The 16,624-nt window shown below is 39.0% G+C and overlaps 1 non-coding gene and 1 pseudogene across 1 annotated transcript; both read left to right on the top strand.

Annotated features, from left to right (window-relative positions):
* Positions 1 to 637: 637 nt before the first annotated feature.
* Positions 638 to 739, top strand: LOC112717261 (small nucleolar RNA R71; annotated as a pseudogene).
* A 14,993-nt stretch (positions 740 to 15,732) lies between these two features.
* Positions 15,733 to 15,836, top strand: LOC112714474 (small nucleolar RNA R71). The gene has a single exon (XR_003159275.1). It is a non-coding gene; the product is annotated as a small nucleolar RNA R71 (small nucleolar RNA).
* Positions 15,837 to 16,624: the final 788 nt, after the last annotated feature.

Here is a 16,624-nt window from a genome sequence, read left to right as displayed (position 1 = left end):
TCTTCAAGTAGAGCCTCAATTTTGGAAAGTCTATCCTCGGTTGGTGATGGTGGGTTGAGATTAAGTGGTTGAGAAGGGTGATTAGGTGGGTGTTGATAGGATCTCTGTGAGGTATGTTGTGAGTTGCGTTATTGTTGGGATTGTGGTTGTGGCGTCTCTGGTCTTGGCCTTGGTCTTGTTGGTTTTTCCACCCAAAGTTAGGGTGATTTCTCCATCCAGAATTATAAGTTTTGGAGTATGGATCATGGATATGTCTGGGTGAGTTTCCAACATACTTGGCTTGTTTCCAGTCACCTTTTTCTCCTACATTCACTCTTTCTTAAGCTGGTGATGAAGTGATGACTGCTGTAACTTGGTTTTCTTCCACCTTCTTGGTAAGATCTGCTAGTTGCTTGGTGATCATCATATTTTGAGCCATCAATGCATCCATGTGGTTCAACTCCATTACTCCTCGAGTGTTGCTTCTTTCAGAAGCATAGAAGTAGTCATTCTTAGCTACCGTCTCAATAACATCTATGGATTCTTCAATGGTTTTCTTCTTGTTTAGAGAGCCCCCTGATGAATGGTCTACAGCCTTCTTTGACTCATAAGAAAGACCTTCATAGAAAATGTGAAGTTGAACCCATTCATTGAACATGTTCGGTGGGCATCTTCTTGTTAAGTCCTTAAACCTCTCCCATGCCTCATAGAGAGTTTCACCATCTTATTGCCTGAATGTTTGCACCTCAACTCTCAGCCTGTTGATTCTTTGAGGAGGGTAGAACCTTGCCAAAAACTTGTTCACCACATCTTCCCAATTTGTTAAGCTCTCATTCGGGAAGGATTCCAGCCACTTAGAGGCTTTGTCCCTGAGTGAAAAAGGGAACAAAAGTAGTCTATAAACATCTGGATAAACTCTATTAGACTTCACAGTGTCACATATTCTCAGGAAGGTGGTTAGATGTTGATTGGGGTCTTCTTGGGCACTTCCTCCAAATGAGCAGTTGTTCTGAACAAGGGTGATGAGCTGGGATTTTAATTCAAAGTTGTTGGCATGTATGGTGGGCTTTTGGATGATGCTTCCACAATTTCCTGGGTTTGGGTTGATATAAGAGCCTAGAACTCTCCTCTCTTGCCCAACGTGATTTCTAGGGCCTTCTCTGGCATGGTTGTGAGCGTTTCCTTCATGGTTGTTTTCCAAGTTCTCCTCCATGTTTATTTCAAAGTATTCCTCCTCTTCCTCAGCACCAACAACTCCCTTCCCTCTTGCTTCCCTCCTTAATCATTTGAGGGTCCTCTCAGGTTCTGAATCGAAGGAAGTTGAAGCTCCGCTTCTTCTCCCTGTCATACAACTAAGAGAGCACACGGCAAGGAATACAATGAAGAGATTATTCTTGTTAGAGTGATTGTTAGTGTGAGTAGTGCAAATTATCAAACAGTTAGTGGGTTAGTGAGCAGAATTGTAAATAACAACAAGAAAGAAAGAAAATAGAGAGGGTATAGGGGGTGAGGAAGAAACTGAATCAACTAAAGATAAATGACTAGATAAAGTAAACAAACAAAAGAAAAAGAGAATGCTCAATCTAGTGAACTTCCAACTTAATCATTGTTGATACAAAATCAATCCCGGGCAACGGCGCCATAAACTTGATGCACAAAAACTTGTCTCTCAACAAATTTCCCTTCGACAAGTATACCGAATTGTCGTCAAGGAAAAACTCACAATAGAGTGAGCTCGAATCCCACAGGGATTGATTGGTCAAGCAATTTTAGTTGGAAGAGTATGCTAGTTGAGCTAAAATGAAGGTAGTTGGTATTGCAGGAAATTAAATGGCGAGAAAGTAAATGGCTTAAAATAAAATGCATAATCTTAAATGGGGATTTCGGGAGATGAACATGGAAATAAATGGCATAAAATAAAGAGAATGTGTAAGATCAAAAATGGGGAATTCATTGGGCTTAGGAGATGTTAAATTCTCCGGATCAAGTTTATTCTCATCTCTTCCCAATCAATGCATTCATTGATCTCCTTGGCAATCTTAAGTGATTGGATCCCAATTCCTTGGCAATCCAATCTCTCTAAGCTTGAACAATTGCCCAATTCCTTGATTTAATTGCTCATGGGAAGAGATGAAGTGTGGTCACTGATTATACCACATGTATTTCTAAATCAAAGTGTTGGGAGGATTACATGTCACTATATCCGCCCAGACCCCAATTTGGTCCAACATGAGAAAGTATTTCTAGCATGATCTCCTCATTCCTTTTCCAAGGCTTAGAGGAGATCCAATTATGGAGAGTTTCTTTTCCAAGACAACTAACCAATTGAATTAAGATGGAAAGCTTTCTAGCAAATCAAGAGAAAAGAAAGAGGAAGAAGAATGAAAACTATAATTGATCCATCAAATTACAACAGAGCTCCCTAACCCAATGAAAGTGGTTTAGTTGTTCATGGCTCTGGAAATGGAATATAGCAGAAAAGAATACATGCTTAGCTAAAATATGCAGAAAAGTAAATATACAGAGGGTAGTTCTCCAAAGTGCCAAGCCTATCTATAGTTCAAAACTACTTTTATATATACTACTCTTCTCAACCTTATAGTGAGTTCTTCAAGTCTTGGATGTGGGCCTTAGATCTTGAGTTGAAGCAAGTACACTCTTCAGTGGGCTCAGCTTGTAGAAAAATGTGAGTTAAGCATGGGCGTTAGTTAGGACATTAGTGGCGTTAATGCTAAGTGAAAATGTGGGTTCGAGAACGTTAGTGGCAATCACCTTTTTCACTAACGTTCCAACCCTAAAATGGTCCACGTTAACTTCAACGTTAGTGGTCACGTTATGATCCTTCGCAAACGTTATTGGTAATCACCTTTTCCAATAACATTGCATTGTGCCCCCTTTCCCCACGTTAGAGTTCACGTTAACTAGATTAACGTGGCTCTTAACTTAGGCATGCCTAAGCTTCGAGAGCGTTAGTGACACTTACCTTTGTCACAAACGCTCCAAATGCCCCTCCTCTCCATGTTAGAGTTCACAATAACTAAGTTAACGTGGTAATGAATTCCATCTCCAACGTTAGTGACAAAGGTGAGTGTCACTAACATTAGCTCATCATGCTTAGCTCCACGTTAACTTTCACATTAGTGGTCTTAACATGACCACTAACGTGGGCAATGTTGGTTTTGATCCAACGTTAGTGACAAAGGTGAGTGTCACTAACGTTGGCATTGTCCTTTCCTTCCACGTTAGAGTTCACGTTAACTAAGTTAACGTGACTCTTAATGTGGTAATTGCGAATTTGTAGCGTTAGTGGTGTTCACTTTTACCACTAACGTTGGAGCTTCCTTTTTCTCTATGTTAACTACTACGTTAACCTAGTTAACATGGCAATTAACGTGGGCTTATGATGGCTTCACATGCATTATTGGCGATCACCTTTTCCATTAACGCTACAAGCTTGTCTCTATTCCACGTTAGTGGTCACGTTAACTAGGTAAACGTGATTGCTAACGTGGCTTCTTCTTGTTTCTTTTGTCCTAAAATCAAGCAAATAAAGTGCATCAAAGCTCTAGCCCAAGTCATGAGATTATGCATCATCAATTTGTCATTCAATCCTTGCAAAATCCTCATGAAATCATGTAAAATTCACAATAGTTTCTTGAATCAAGGTATAAGTGTATTTTCATCCAAAACTTGCTTATTTCCTAAGAAAATGCATTAAACTACCTTAAAATAGTAAAGAAAAGGTCAGTGAAACTGGTCTAGATGCCCTGGCATCAGCGTAGTGACAGACGCAAAAGGATCATTGGATCTTATTCTGACACAAGTGAGAACCGACAGATGATTAGCCCTACGTAACCCGTAGCTGGATCATTTTCACTGAGAGGATGGAAGGTAGCCATTGACAACAGTGATACTCGAACAGACAGGTTGCCATAGAAAGGAGTATGAAGGATTGGATGGAGGCAGTAGGAAAGCAGAGATTCAGAAGGAATAACACATCTCTATACACTTATCTAAAATTCCCACCAATGAATTACATAAGTATCTCTATCTTATTTTATGTTTTATTTATCTTTTAATTATCAAAACTTCATAACCATTTGAATCCACCTGATTGAGATTTACAAGATGACCATAGCTTGCTTCAAGCCGACAATCTCCATGGATCGACCCTTACTCACGTAAGGTTTATTATTTGGATGACCCAGTGCACTTGCTGGTTAGTTGTGCAAAGTTGTGAAAAAGAGTTGAGATTACAATTGTGCATACCAAGTTGTTGGCGCCATTGAGATTACAATTTCGTGCGCCACCTACCAATTTGGAAATTTTTTGTGGTTGAACTTGCTTGAAGGATTTATTTTGGAACATGGTTTTTGAGCTAAGAACACAAGCATATGAGTTTTGAGCCGAATTGTGTGGTTACATCATATAACCACTATTTTCATTCTTGCGTGCATTATTCTCTTTCTATAATTGTAATCTTTGATTTGTTTGATTCTATATGTCCATTATTCCTTGTATATATGCATTTATATAATTGAGGCCATCATTTTATTTAGCTCACTTACCCAAATAGTCTACCTTTCATCAACCATTGTTAGCCAATTTTGAGCTTATTTTAAACCCCTTTTTCTCTTAATTTTAGCACATTACAAGCCTTAAAACGAAAACAATAAATGTCCTTTATTTGGATCTTTGATTAGGTTAGGTTAGTGAGTGTGTGTATCATTCAAGTGTGGGGAAACTTGGGACATTGGTTGAGGTAAGAGTGTTTTTTATTTTCATTGAAGATCTTGGGAATTGGGTACATACTCATGCATTAAATGTTAAAACATATGCATTGATGCTTGATAAACCCCAATTTTGTGGTTTATCCTGTGCTTATTTTGGGTAATTTATCACCTTTTCTCATATTTATTCAATTAAATAGCATGGTTTTGTATTACTCCTTGAATTTGTGCTTAAATGTAAAGACATGCTTTTTAGGCCCTTAAATTGGTAATTTTAACTCACCTTTAATTCCACTCGATGCCTTGATATGTTTGTTAAGTGGTTTCAGGTTGAAAAGGCTAGGGATGGGTCAAAGGAGTGAAGAGAAAAGCATGCAAAGTGGAGAACGCATGGAAAAACAAGGATTTGGAGTGTATTCATGGATGCGCACGTGCAGCAGACGCGCACGCGTAGATATGATGTCACATGGAGATGTGTACACGTACATGACCCGTACACGTGGATGGAAAAATGCCAAGCGACGTGTACGCGTGACCCACGCGTATGCGTCGATACTCGCACGTGACCTCATTAAGGTGAAAATGCTGGGGACGATTTCTGAGCTGCCCAGGCCCAAATCCAACCCATTCCTGAGGCTATTTCATGCAGAATTCAAGCTTGGGCAAAGGGGGAGCACTTAGTTAGTCATGATGAGCCTTTAGTTAGTTTTCTAGAGAGAGAAGCTCCCTCTTCTATCTAGAATTAGGTTAGGTTTAGGTTAAATTCTCTTAGATCTAGATTTGATTCCTTAATTTCATCTTGTTTCCTTTGCAATTTCTTGTTCTAATACTGAAATTCTTCTTGGTTCTCTTGTTAATTTTACTTTCATGTCTCTTTTATGCTCATGCACTCATGTTGGATTTGGATCTTTTCAAATGAAATTTGATATTTGATGTTTGTGTCCCTTTTATTGTTGATTTGAGTTGTGAATTTTACTTTCCTTGCAATTGGTAGTTGGTAGATTTAATATTTATTGCACTTTTACCATGCTTTCATTTCATACCAACCAAGTGTTTGATATAATGCTTACCATCTTCCATTTGTTGGAGTTGACTAAATGAGATGAATTAATCATTATATGACTAGGATAGAAAGCCTATATCCTCAATCCTTGCCATGAATATCTCTCTTTATTACTTGCTTTCTTTACTTGCTTGCTTGAGAAAAACAAAAGAAAAAAATTGTATAAAAAAAGAAAAAAATATATAGAAAAAGAAAGAAAAAGAAAGCAATAAAAGGGGACAAAATGCCCCAAAGTAAGGTTCAATAATAATCAAAGATTCAAATTTCAAGCTCACGTGACCATATGCATCCCTACCTTGACCCTAGCCCCATTACAACCTATGAATAAGTCCTCATGATAAATGTTTGCATGCATTAAATAATTGTTGATTGTTAGATGAAAAATAAATCTTAAAAAGCATGATTAAAAGAGAATTGAGTGATCAACCCTATACACTCGAGCGACTAGAGTGCAAACACTTCCGGTGAGGATTCGATGCTCAATTCCTTGTTACGGCTTTCATGAGCTTTCTTCTTGCAAGTCTATTTGTACTTCATTTTGATATTTGAATTGGTAGGATTCATGAATCATCATACTACTTGGCCTTACTTGTTCATGTATGCCTTGGAGATTGATTTACTTTTAACCAAGTCGGTAGAGTAATATTGCATTTAGTTGCATGCATATAGATAGGTTTATATAGTTTCTTTGCATTGAATAAATGTTCATTCCCTTTTTCTTATCCTTCTTGGTTTAGCATGAGGACATGCTATTGTTTAAGTGTGGGGAGATTTGATAAGCCCCAATTTGGTGGTTTATCTTGTGTTGAATTTAGGAGATTTTATTAAATTTTCCCACATTTACTCACTAAAAAAGCATGGTTTTGTAAATTCTCCTTAAATTGTGCTTAAGAGTGAAAACATGGTTTTTAGGTCTTAAAATAGCTAAATTTAATTCACCTTGATTCTATTTGGTGCCTTGATATATTTGTTAAGTGATTTCAGGTTTAAAAGGCAAAGATTGGATTGAGGGAATGAAGAAAAAGCATGTAAAAATGGAGAACACATGAAGAAATGAAAGAACTACTAAGCTGTCAATACTGACCTATTTGCACTTAATCAATCATAACCTAAGCTACAGAGGTTTAAATGAGGTGGTTTTAGTTGCATTGGAAAGCTAACATCCGGGGCTTCAAAATGATATAAAATTGTTATAGTTTCCTGGCCTTTAAGGATGCGTACGCGTCATTCTATGCACACGCATCGCATGATCAGCGGGGGCCATTTTGACCACCTCGTGGCTAGCAATTTCTAGCTCATTTTGGGACCAATACAACTCATTTATGATGCTATTGAACCCAAGGATTGAAGGGGGATGAACAAAGTAGTGTTAGTTTGGAGTTTTTATCATGTTTTATGGTAGAATTCTAGAGAGAGAAGCTCTCTCTTCTCTCTAGAAATTAGGTTAGGTTTAGATTAGGATTTTCTTAGATCTAGGCTTAATTTCTTGTTTTCATCTTGTCTTCCTTACAAATTCTTGTTCTTATAGCTTTGTTCTTCTCAATTCTCTTGTTAATTTTCCTTTATATGCCTCTTTTATGTTTATGCACTCTTGTTGATTTGTTGTTATTCCCTTGCTTGAGTAGTTGTAGATTTACATTTCTTGCAATTTTATCTTGCTTTTTTTGTATGCATTCCAAGTGTTTGATAAAATTCTTGGTTGGGTTTTAGTGTAGATTTTTCAATTCTTGGCTTGGGATGGTAATTTAGTGAACTTGAGTTGCTAATGTCCAAGTGATTAATGATTGGTATCCATTGACTCTAGCTCCCACTAAGTCCATTAGTGAGGTGGTTATGACTTATGGATTAGGATTAATGTAGCTCATTTGACTTTCCTTTACTTGTTAGAAGATGACTTAATGAGATTGATCCTTGCAATTATCATGTTGTGGTTAGTGACAAGGATAAAGATCCTTAACCATTAACCCTTGCCAAGACCTTTTTATCATTTGAGTTTCATTTACTTTTCTTGTCTCTTATTCAAAACCCCAAAAATACTTGCCCAATAACCAATAACAAGAACACATCCCTGCAATTCTTTGAGAGACAACCCGAGGTTTAAATACTTCAGTTTATTTTTATTGGGGTTTGTACTTGTGACAAACAAAATTTTTGATTGAGGAATTGTTTGCTGGTTTAGAACTATACTTGCAACAATATTTCACTTGCAAAATTCTTTACCGATAGACAATTTCCGTTCATCACTGCCCTATGGCTGATGATATCATCTGTTGGTTATATAGCCAACCCGACAAGTCCTGGTAGCTAACCATTGGACTGTCCCTCTTTCGTGCATCCCCAACTCAAGTTATACTCAACATAATTCATAATTCATATCCAACACCCTGACTGATGTATATATTCACGGGGGCGAGCTCATCCGAAACTTTCACAGTGTCCGACCACACTTATGACATATGGTCAGCAGAACCTCGGGTCTCAACTTGGAGCTAGTAGAGCCAACCCACTGCATCTACCCAAGGAAATCTGAGACTCAGATAGTTTCAATCCCAAATCATACTCAACTAGGAGCAAGTGGGGGTTAACCACTGCATCTATCCCAGGAGTCTCAAAAGCTCAACCTGGAGCAAGTGGAATCACCACTACTGCCACAACTACCCAGGCGCCATAATCTCTGACCTGGAGTAAGTGGGACGAACCACAACCCCTGCTACTACTCAAGCATCACAATCTCTATCCTAGAGCAAGTGGGACGAAACTTCAACCCTTGCATCCATCCGGGGAGCCTCTATACTAACCAACCTAGAGCAAGTGGGACACAATCACAACCCTTGTATCTACCCAGGAGGTACGTTATCATATACCCAAGAGGAACCAAGGAGGGGATCCTAACCTCCCACCATCTTACTGGGGGTGATTTTACAATACCAGGAAGAACAAGGAAGGGGATCTTCACCTCCCTCCATTTATCTGGGGTCGCACTTTCGAGAAAAAGAGCTCAAGATAAAGCAATCATTCAAAGTCATATTTTCATTTCCAGCCATAAATCAATATTCATCATAGCCATCCGGCTCATGGCATAACCCTTAACCAGCCGATAATCAATATTTATCAGAGCCATCCGGTTCATGGCATAACCCATAACCAGCCAATAATTGTTATCAAATACAGCCCTTTGGCTCACGGCATACACCGCACTTCTATCATCACCCTCAACAACTCATACAGTCATAATTATACATAACTCATCATTAATCTCACTTACTTCATCCATAAGTTATCACATGTCCTAGCTTCTTTTTATTACTAGGCATACTATAAAGATTTAGGACATAAAGGGTGAGGATGGAGGGGAAGATGGATACTCAGAAGCCTGAAATTTGGCTTTAACAACTCAAAACTCAACCTTGGGGTGAAAACAGGGTCACGCGTGCGAAGCCACAAGTCACAACAACGTGTATGCGTCGCCCACGCGTACGCGTGGATGGGAGAAAAGCCAAGGGATGCCTGCGGGTCAGCCACGCGTGTGCGTGGGTGCGTTTTGTGCCCCCCGCACAAAACCAGCTCGATGTTCGCACAACTCTTGAGAATTTGGCTGGACAATTGGTTCAACACATCAACGCGTACACGTGGGACAGGCGCACGCATGGGAAGTGAAAATTTGAAAATGATGTGTGCACGTCGACACTAAGTTAAAAAGCTGCAGAATTCACAGTTTTAAACCCCAAACTTCCAACACACAACTTCTTCTACAAAATTCTTTTTTCAACCATTTCTGAACCGTTGAAAAGATCATTGAATAAACTTTCATAAAAATCTAATTTTGAAGAATTCCAAACTCTGTGGACCGAGTTACAGACCGCCAAAGTTGGTCAAAAATAAGTTTTTACCCAAACATAGAAATCACCAATTTTTCCAATGTTCCCAAGCCAAATTCATTTTCACTCATCCAAATGACCACAACCCAATCACATTCACATAATTACACTCAACCAAAACCAAACCTACCTCATGTACACAATTTCACCCAAAACCATCAAATTCCACACTTCAATTCCTCAAACCATATTATTCAATAACCAAACTAATTATTCACACATTCAATATCTAAAATCCATCCAATTACTTATATCATCACACATACACATGTCAACTTACCTTCCTTACCTCTTTCAGGCCTCCGGCCCAAAATTCACAATTTAATTGTATATTCGACAATGGTGCACGAAATTGTGATCTCAATGGCGCCAACAACTTGGTACACACAATTGTAATCTCAACACTTTTTCACAACATCACACAACTAACCAGCAAGTGCACTAGGTCATCCAAGTAATAAACCTTACGTGAGCAAGGGTCGATCCCACGGAGATTGTCGGCTTGAAGCAAGTTATGGTCATCTTGTAAATCTTAATCAGGCGGATTCAAATGGTTATAGAGTTTTGATAATTAAAAGATAAACAAACATAAAATAAATATAGAGATACTTATGTAATTCATTGGTGGGAATTTCAGATAAGCGTACGGAGATGCATTGTTCTTTCTGAATCTCTGCTTTCCTACTGCCTTCATCCAATCCTTCATACTCTTTTCCATGGCAAGCTGTATGTTGGGCATCACCGTTGTCAATGGCTACTTCCCATCCTCTCAGTGAAAATGGTCCTCTACAGTTTCTGTACGAGTAATCAACTGTCGGATTCCTCGTCTCGGATGAAAAATACCATGCACATATATCATCTGGCTAATCAGCTGTTGGTTCTCGATCGTGTAGGAATAGGATTTACTATCCTTTTGCGTCTGTCACCACGCCCTACAGTCGCGAGTTTGAAGTGCATCACAGTCATCCCATCCCAGATCCTATTCGGAATACCACAGACAAGGTTTAGACTTTTCGGATCTCAAGAATGCTGCCAATGGATTCTAGCCTATACCATGAAGATTCTAATCTCGAATTCAGATGCCCCATTGTCAGAGGGGAGTCTATGTGAATTTTTTATTAGAAACCCAAGAGATATACATTCAAGCTTGTCTTCATGTAGAACGAAAGTGGTTGTCAATCATGCGTTCATAAGTGAGAATGGTGATGAGTGTCACATAATCATCACATTCATCATGTTCTTGTGTACGAATGGATATCTTAGAATAAGAATAAGCATGAATTGAATAGAAGAACAATAGTACTTTGCATTAATACTCGAGGAACAGCAGAGTTCTACACCTTAATCTATGGTGTGTAGAAACTCCACTGTTGAGAATACATAAGTGAAAATAGGGTAGGCATGGCGGAATGGCCAGCCTCCCAAAACGTGAACAATGGTCCAAAGATTTTCCAAAATCTCCCCAAATCCAAGATGTCTAATATACTAGTAAAAAGTTCTATTTATACTAAACTAGTTACTAGGATTACAGAAATAAGTAAATGATGCAAAAATCTACTTCCGGGACCACTTGGTGTGTGCTTGGGCTGACCATTAAAGCTTTCACATGTAGAGGCCTTCCTTGGAGTTAAATGCCAGTTTGTAACTTGTTTCTGGTGTTTGACTCTGGCTTGCAACTTGTTTCTGGCGTTTAATGCCAGAATAGGCCAGAAAGCTGGTGTTGAACGCCAGTTTGCGTTGTCTAAACTCGAGTAAAGTATGAACTATTATATATTTCGGGAAAGGCCTTGATGTCTACTTTCCAACGCAATTGAGAACGCGCCATTTGGATTTTTGTAGCTCCAAAAAATTTATTTCGAGTGAAGGGAGGTCAGAATCCAACAGCATCAGCAGTCCTTTTTCAGCCTCTGAATCGGATTTTTGCTCAGGTCCATCAATTTCAGCCAGAAAATACCTAAAATCACAGAAAAATACACAAACTCATAGTAAAGTCGAGAAATGTGAATTTTGCTTAAAAACTAATAAAAATAAACCAAAAAGTGGCTAGATCCTACTAAAAATTATATAAAAACAATGCCAAAATGCGTATAAAGTATCCGCTCATCACAACACCAAACTTAAATTGTTGCTTGTCCCCAAGCAACTAAAAACAAAATAGGATAAAAAGAAAAGAATATACAATGAATCTCACAATATCAATGAAACTTAGTCCCAATTAGATGAGCGGGGCTAGTAGCTTTTTACTTCTGAACAGTTTTGGCATCTCACTTTATCCTTTGAAATTCAGAATGATTGGCATCTATAGGAACTCAGAATTTCAGATAGTGTTATTGATTTTCCTATTTCAGTATGTTGATTCTTGAACACATTTACTTTACGAGTCTTGGCCGTGGCCCTAAGCACTTTATTTTCCAGTATTACCACCGGATACATAAATGCCACAGACACATAACTAGGTGAACCTTTTCAGATTGTGACTCAGCTTTGCTAAAGTCTCCAGTTAGAGGTGTCCAGAGTTCTTAAGCACACTCTTTTTGCTTTGTATCATGACTTTAACCACTCAGTCTCAAGCTTTTCACTTGGACCTTCATGCCACAAACACATGGTTAGGGACAGCTTGATTTAGCCGCTTAGGCCTGGATTTTATTTCCTTGTGCCCTCCTATCCATTAATGCTCAAAGCCTTGGATCCCTTTTACCCTTGCCTTTTGGTTTAAAGGGCTATTGGCTTTTTCTGCTTGCTTTTTATTTTTCTTTCTTTTTCTCTCTTTTTTTCACTGCTTTTTCTTGCTTCAAGAATTAATTTTATGATTTTTCAGATCATCAATAACATTTCTCTTTATTCATCATTCTTTCAAGTGCCAACAATTTTAACATTCATAAACTTCACTATCAAAAATATGCACTGTTCAAGCATTCATTCAGAAAACAAAAGGTATTGCCACCACATCAAAATAATTAAACTAATTTCAAGATAAAATTTAAAATCCAAGTACTTCTTGTTCTTTTGTAATTAGGCACATTTTTCATTTAAGAGTGAAGGATTCATGGAATTATTCATAGCTTTAAGGCATAGACACTAGACACTAATGATCATGTAATCAAGACACAAACATTGACAAACATAAAGCATCAAATTCGAAAAATAGAAAAATAAGAACAAGGAAATCAAAGAACGGGTCCACCTTAGTGATGGCGGCTAGTTCTCCTTCTTGAAGATCCTATGGAGTGCTTGAGCTCCTCAATGTCTCTTCCTTGCCTTTGTTGCTCCATCCCTAGCGCTTTTGGTGCTCCTATCCTTAGTTGCTCCCAATAGTTGTGTGGAGGAAAATGTATCCCTTGAGGCATCTCAGGGATTTCTTGATGAGGGAATTCCTCATGCTCTTGTTGAGGTCCATGAGTGGCTCTCTTGTTTGCTCCATCCTTTTTTTAGTGATGGGCTTGTCCTCTTCAATGAGGATGTCCTCATCTGTGACAATTCCAGCTGAATTGCATAGGGATCACCTTTTTCTTGACCATAACTTCATAAAAGTGGTCTTGATGGACCTTTGAGATGAATCTTTCCATCTCCCATAACTCAGAGGTGAAAGCTTTTGCCTTCCGTTTCCTCTTTCTAGAGGTTTTTCCGGCCTTAGGGGCCATAAATGGTTATGGAAAAACAAAAAGCAATGCTTTTACCACACCAAACTTAAAATGTTTGCTCGTCCTCGAGCAAAAGAAGAAAGAAAGAAGGGGAAGAAGAAGATAATGGAGGAGATGAAGGGAGAGAGTGAATTTGGCCAAGGGGTATAAGGTGATTGTGATGTGTAAGGGGGAGAGAGAGAGAGAGGTGGGGTAGGTGAGGATCCTGTGGGGTCCATAGATCTTGAGGGGTCAAGGATTTCTCATCCCTGCTCCTTTTAGGCATGCAAAACGCCCTTATTGTGCAATCCTGGCGTTTAACGCCAGACTGCTGCTTGTTTCTGGTGTTAAACGCTAGCTTTTATTCCTTTCCTGGCATGAAACGCCAGGCTGCAACCTGTTTCTGGCGTTTAACGCCAGTTTGTTGCTTCTTTCTGGCGTTTAACGCCAGTCTGTTGCTTCTTTTTGGCGTTTACGCCAGTCTGGTGCTTCTTTCTGGCGTTTAACGCCCAAAATGGTGCCAGACTGGGCATTAAATGCCCATTCTGCTACCCTTACTGGCGTTTAAACGCCAGTAAGTTTCTCCTTCAAGGTGTGCTATTTTTAATGCTATTTTTTATTTTTCTTTAATTTTTCCAGTTATTTTTGTGACTCCACATGATCATCAACCTAAAAAAAAGAAAATAACATAGATAAATAAAATTGGGTTGCCTCCCAATAAGTGCTTCTTTAATGTCAATAGCTTGACAGTGAGCCCTCATGGAGCTTCAAAGATGTTCAGAGCATTATTGGGGCCTCCCAACACCAAACTTAGAGTTTGAATGTGGGGGTTCAACACCAAACTTAGAGTTTGGTTGTGGCTTTCCAACACCAAACTTAGAGTTTGACTGTGGGGGCTTTGTTTGACTCTGTATTGAGAGAAGCTTTTCTTGCTTCCTCTTCATACAGAGGGAGATCCTTAAGTTTTAAACACAAGGTAGTCCTCATTCAATTGAAGGATCAACTCTCCTCTATCCACATCAATCACAGCTTTTGGTGTGGCTAGGAAGGGTCTTCCAAGGATGATGGATTCATCCTCATCCTTCCCAGTGTCTAGGATTATGAAATCAGCAGGGATGTAAAGGCCTTTGACCTTTACTAGCATGTCTTCTACCTGTCCATAAGCCTTTTTCATGGATTTGTCTGCCATCTCTAATGAGAATTTGCCAGCCTGTACCTCAAAGATTCCCAGTTTCTCCATTACAGAGAGTGGCCTTAAGTTTATGCCTGATCCCAAGTCACACAGAGCCTTCTCAAAGGTCATGGTGCCTATGGTACAAGGAATTAAGAATTTACCAGGATCTTGTTTCTTTTGAGGTAATGTCTGCTTAACCAAGTCATTCAGTTCATTGGTGAGCAAGGGGGGTTCATCCACCCAAGTCTCATTACCAAATAACTTGGCATTCAGCTTCATGATTGCTCCAATGTACTTAGCAACTTGCTCTTTAGTAATATCTTCATCTTCTTCAGAGGAGGAATAGTCATCAGAGCTCATGAATGGCAGAGGTAGGTTCAATGAAATCTCTATAGTCTTTAGATGAGCCTCAGATGCCTTAGGTTCCTCAAATGGGAACTTCTTTTTGTCCAGAGGACGTCCCATGAGGTCTTCCACACTGGGATTCACGTCCTCCTCCTCCTCCTCTCTAGGTTCAGCCACACCAAGTAAGGTTATGGCCTTGCACTCTCTTTTTGGATTCTCTTCTGCATTGCATGGGAGAGTACTAGGAGGAGTTTCAGTGACTCTTTTACTCAACTGGCCTACTTGTGCCTCCAAATTTCTAATGGAATACCTTGTTTCATTCATGAAACTTAGAGTGGCCTTAGATAGATCAGAGACTATATTTGCTAAGCTAGAGGGGCTCTGCTCAGAATTCTCTGTCTATTTCTAAGAGGATGATGGAAAAGGCTTACTATTGCTAAACATGTTTTTTCCACCATTATTAAAGCCTTGTTGAGGCTTTTGTTGATCCTTCCATGAGAAATTTGGATGATTTTTCCATGAGGGATTATAGGTGTTTCCATAGGCTTCACCCATGTAATTCACCTCTGCCATTGCAGGGTTCTCAGGATCATAAGCTTCTTCTTCAGAAGATGCCTCTTTAGTACTGTTGGATGCATTTTGCAATCCATTCAAACTTTGAGAAATCGTGTTGACTTGCTGAGTCAACATTTTGTTCTGAGCCAATATGGCATTCAGAGCATCAATTTCAAGAACTTCCTTCCTCTGAGGCATCCCATTACTCACGGGATTCCTTTCAGAGGTGTACATGAACTGGTTATTTGCAACCATGTCAATGAGTTCCTGAGCTTCTGCAGGCGTTTTCTTCAGGTAAATAGATCCACCTACAGAATGGTCTAATGACATCTTAGATAATTCAGACAGACCATCATAGAATATATCCAGGATGGTCCATTCTGAGAGCATGTCAGAAGGACACTTTTTGGTCAGTTGCTTGTATCTTTCCCAAGCTTCATAGAGGGATTCACCTTCTTTCTGTCTGAAGGTTTGAACATCCACTCTAAGCTTGCTCAACTTTTGAGGAGGAAAGAACTTGGCTAAGAAAGTCGTGACCAGCTTATCCCAAGAGTTTAGGCTATCTTTAGGTTGAGAGTCCAACCATATTCTAGCTCTGTCTCTTATAGCAAAAGGGAAAAGCATAAGTCTATAGAACTCAGGATCAACCCCATTGGTCTTGACAGTATCACAGATCTGCAAGAATTCAGTTAAGAACTGAAAAGGATCTTCTGATGGAAGTCCATGAAACTTGCAATTCTGCTGCATCAAAGAAACTAATTGAGGCTTTAGATCAAAATTTTTTGCTCCAATGGCATGGATTGAGATGCTTCTTCCATGGAAGTTGGAATTTGGTGTAGTGAAGTCACCAAGCATCTTCCTTGCATTGTTGTTGGGTTCGGCCATGTCTCCTTCTTTTTCGAGATTCTCTGTAAGGTTTTCTCTGGATTGTTATGCTTTAGCTTCTCTTAGCTTCTTCTTCAGAGTCCAGGATCTACTTCAAGAATGTCCTTGTCCTTGCTCCTGCTCATATGAAAAAGAAGAGGATAGAAAAGAAGAGAAATCCTCTATGTCACAGTATAGAGATTCCTTTATGTGAGTAGAAGAATAAGAATGAAGAAAGAAGAAAAAAAATTCGAACACAGAGAATGGAGGGGTTCGAATTTTGAGAAGAGAAGTGTTAGTAAATAAATAAAATAAATAGAAAGAGAGAGAGAGAGAGAGAGAGAGAGAGAGAGAGGAAAAATTGAAAATTAGATGAAAAGAGAAGAAAAATATTTTTGTTTTCATTTTAATTATTA

This window comes from Arachis hypogaea, chromosome 1, assembly GCF_003086295.3.
Source record: "Arachis hypogaea cultivar Tifrunner chromosome 1, arahy.Tifrunner.gnm2.J5K5, whole genome shotgun sequence".
NCBI classification, from domain to species: Eukaryota; Viridiplantae; Streptophyta; class Magnoliopsida; order Fabales; family Fabaceae; genus Arachis; species Arachis hypogaea.
Note: the sequence above shows the minus strand (reverse complement) of the source record. Positions and strands in the feature narration are given on the sequence as shown.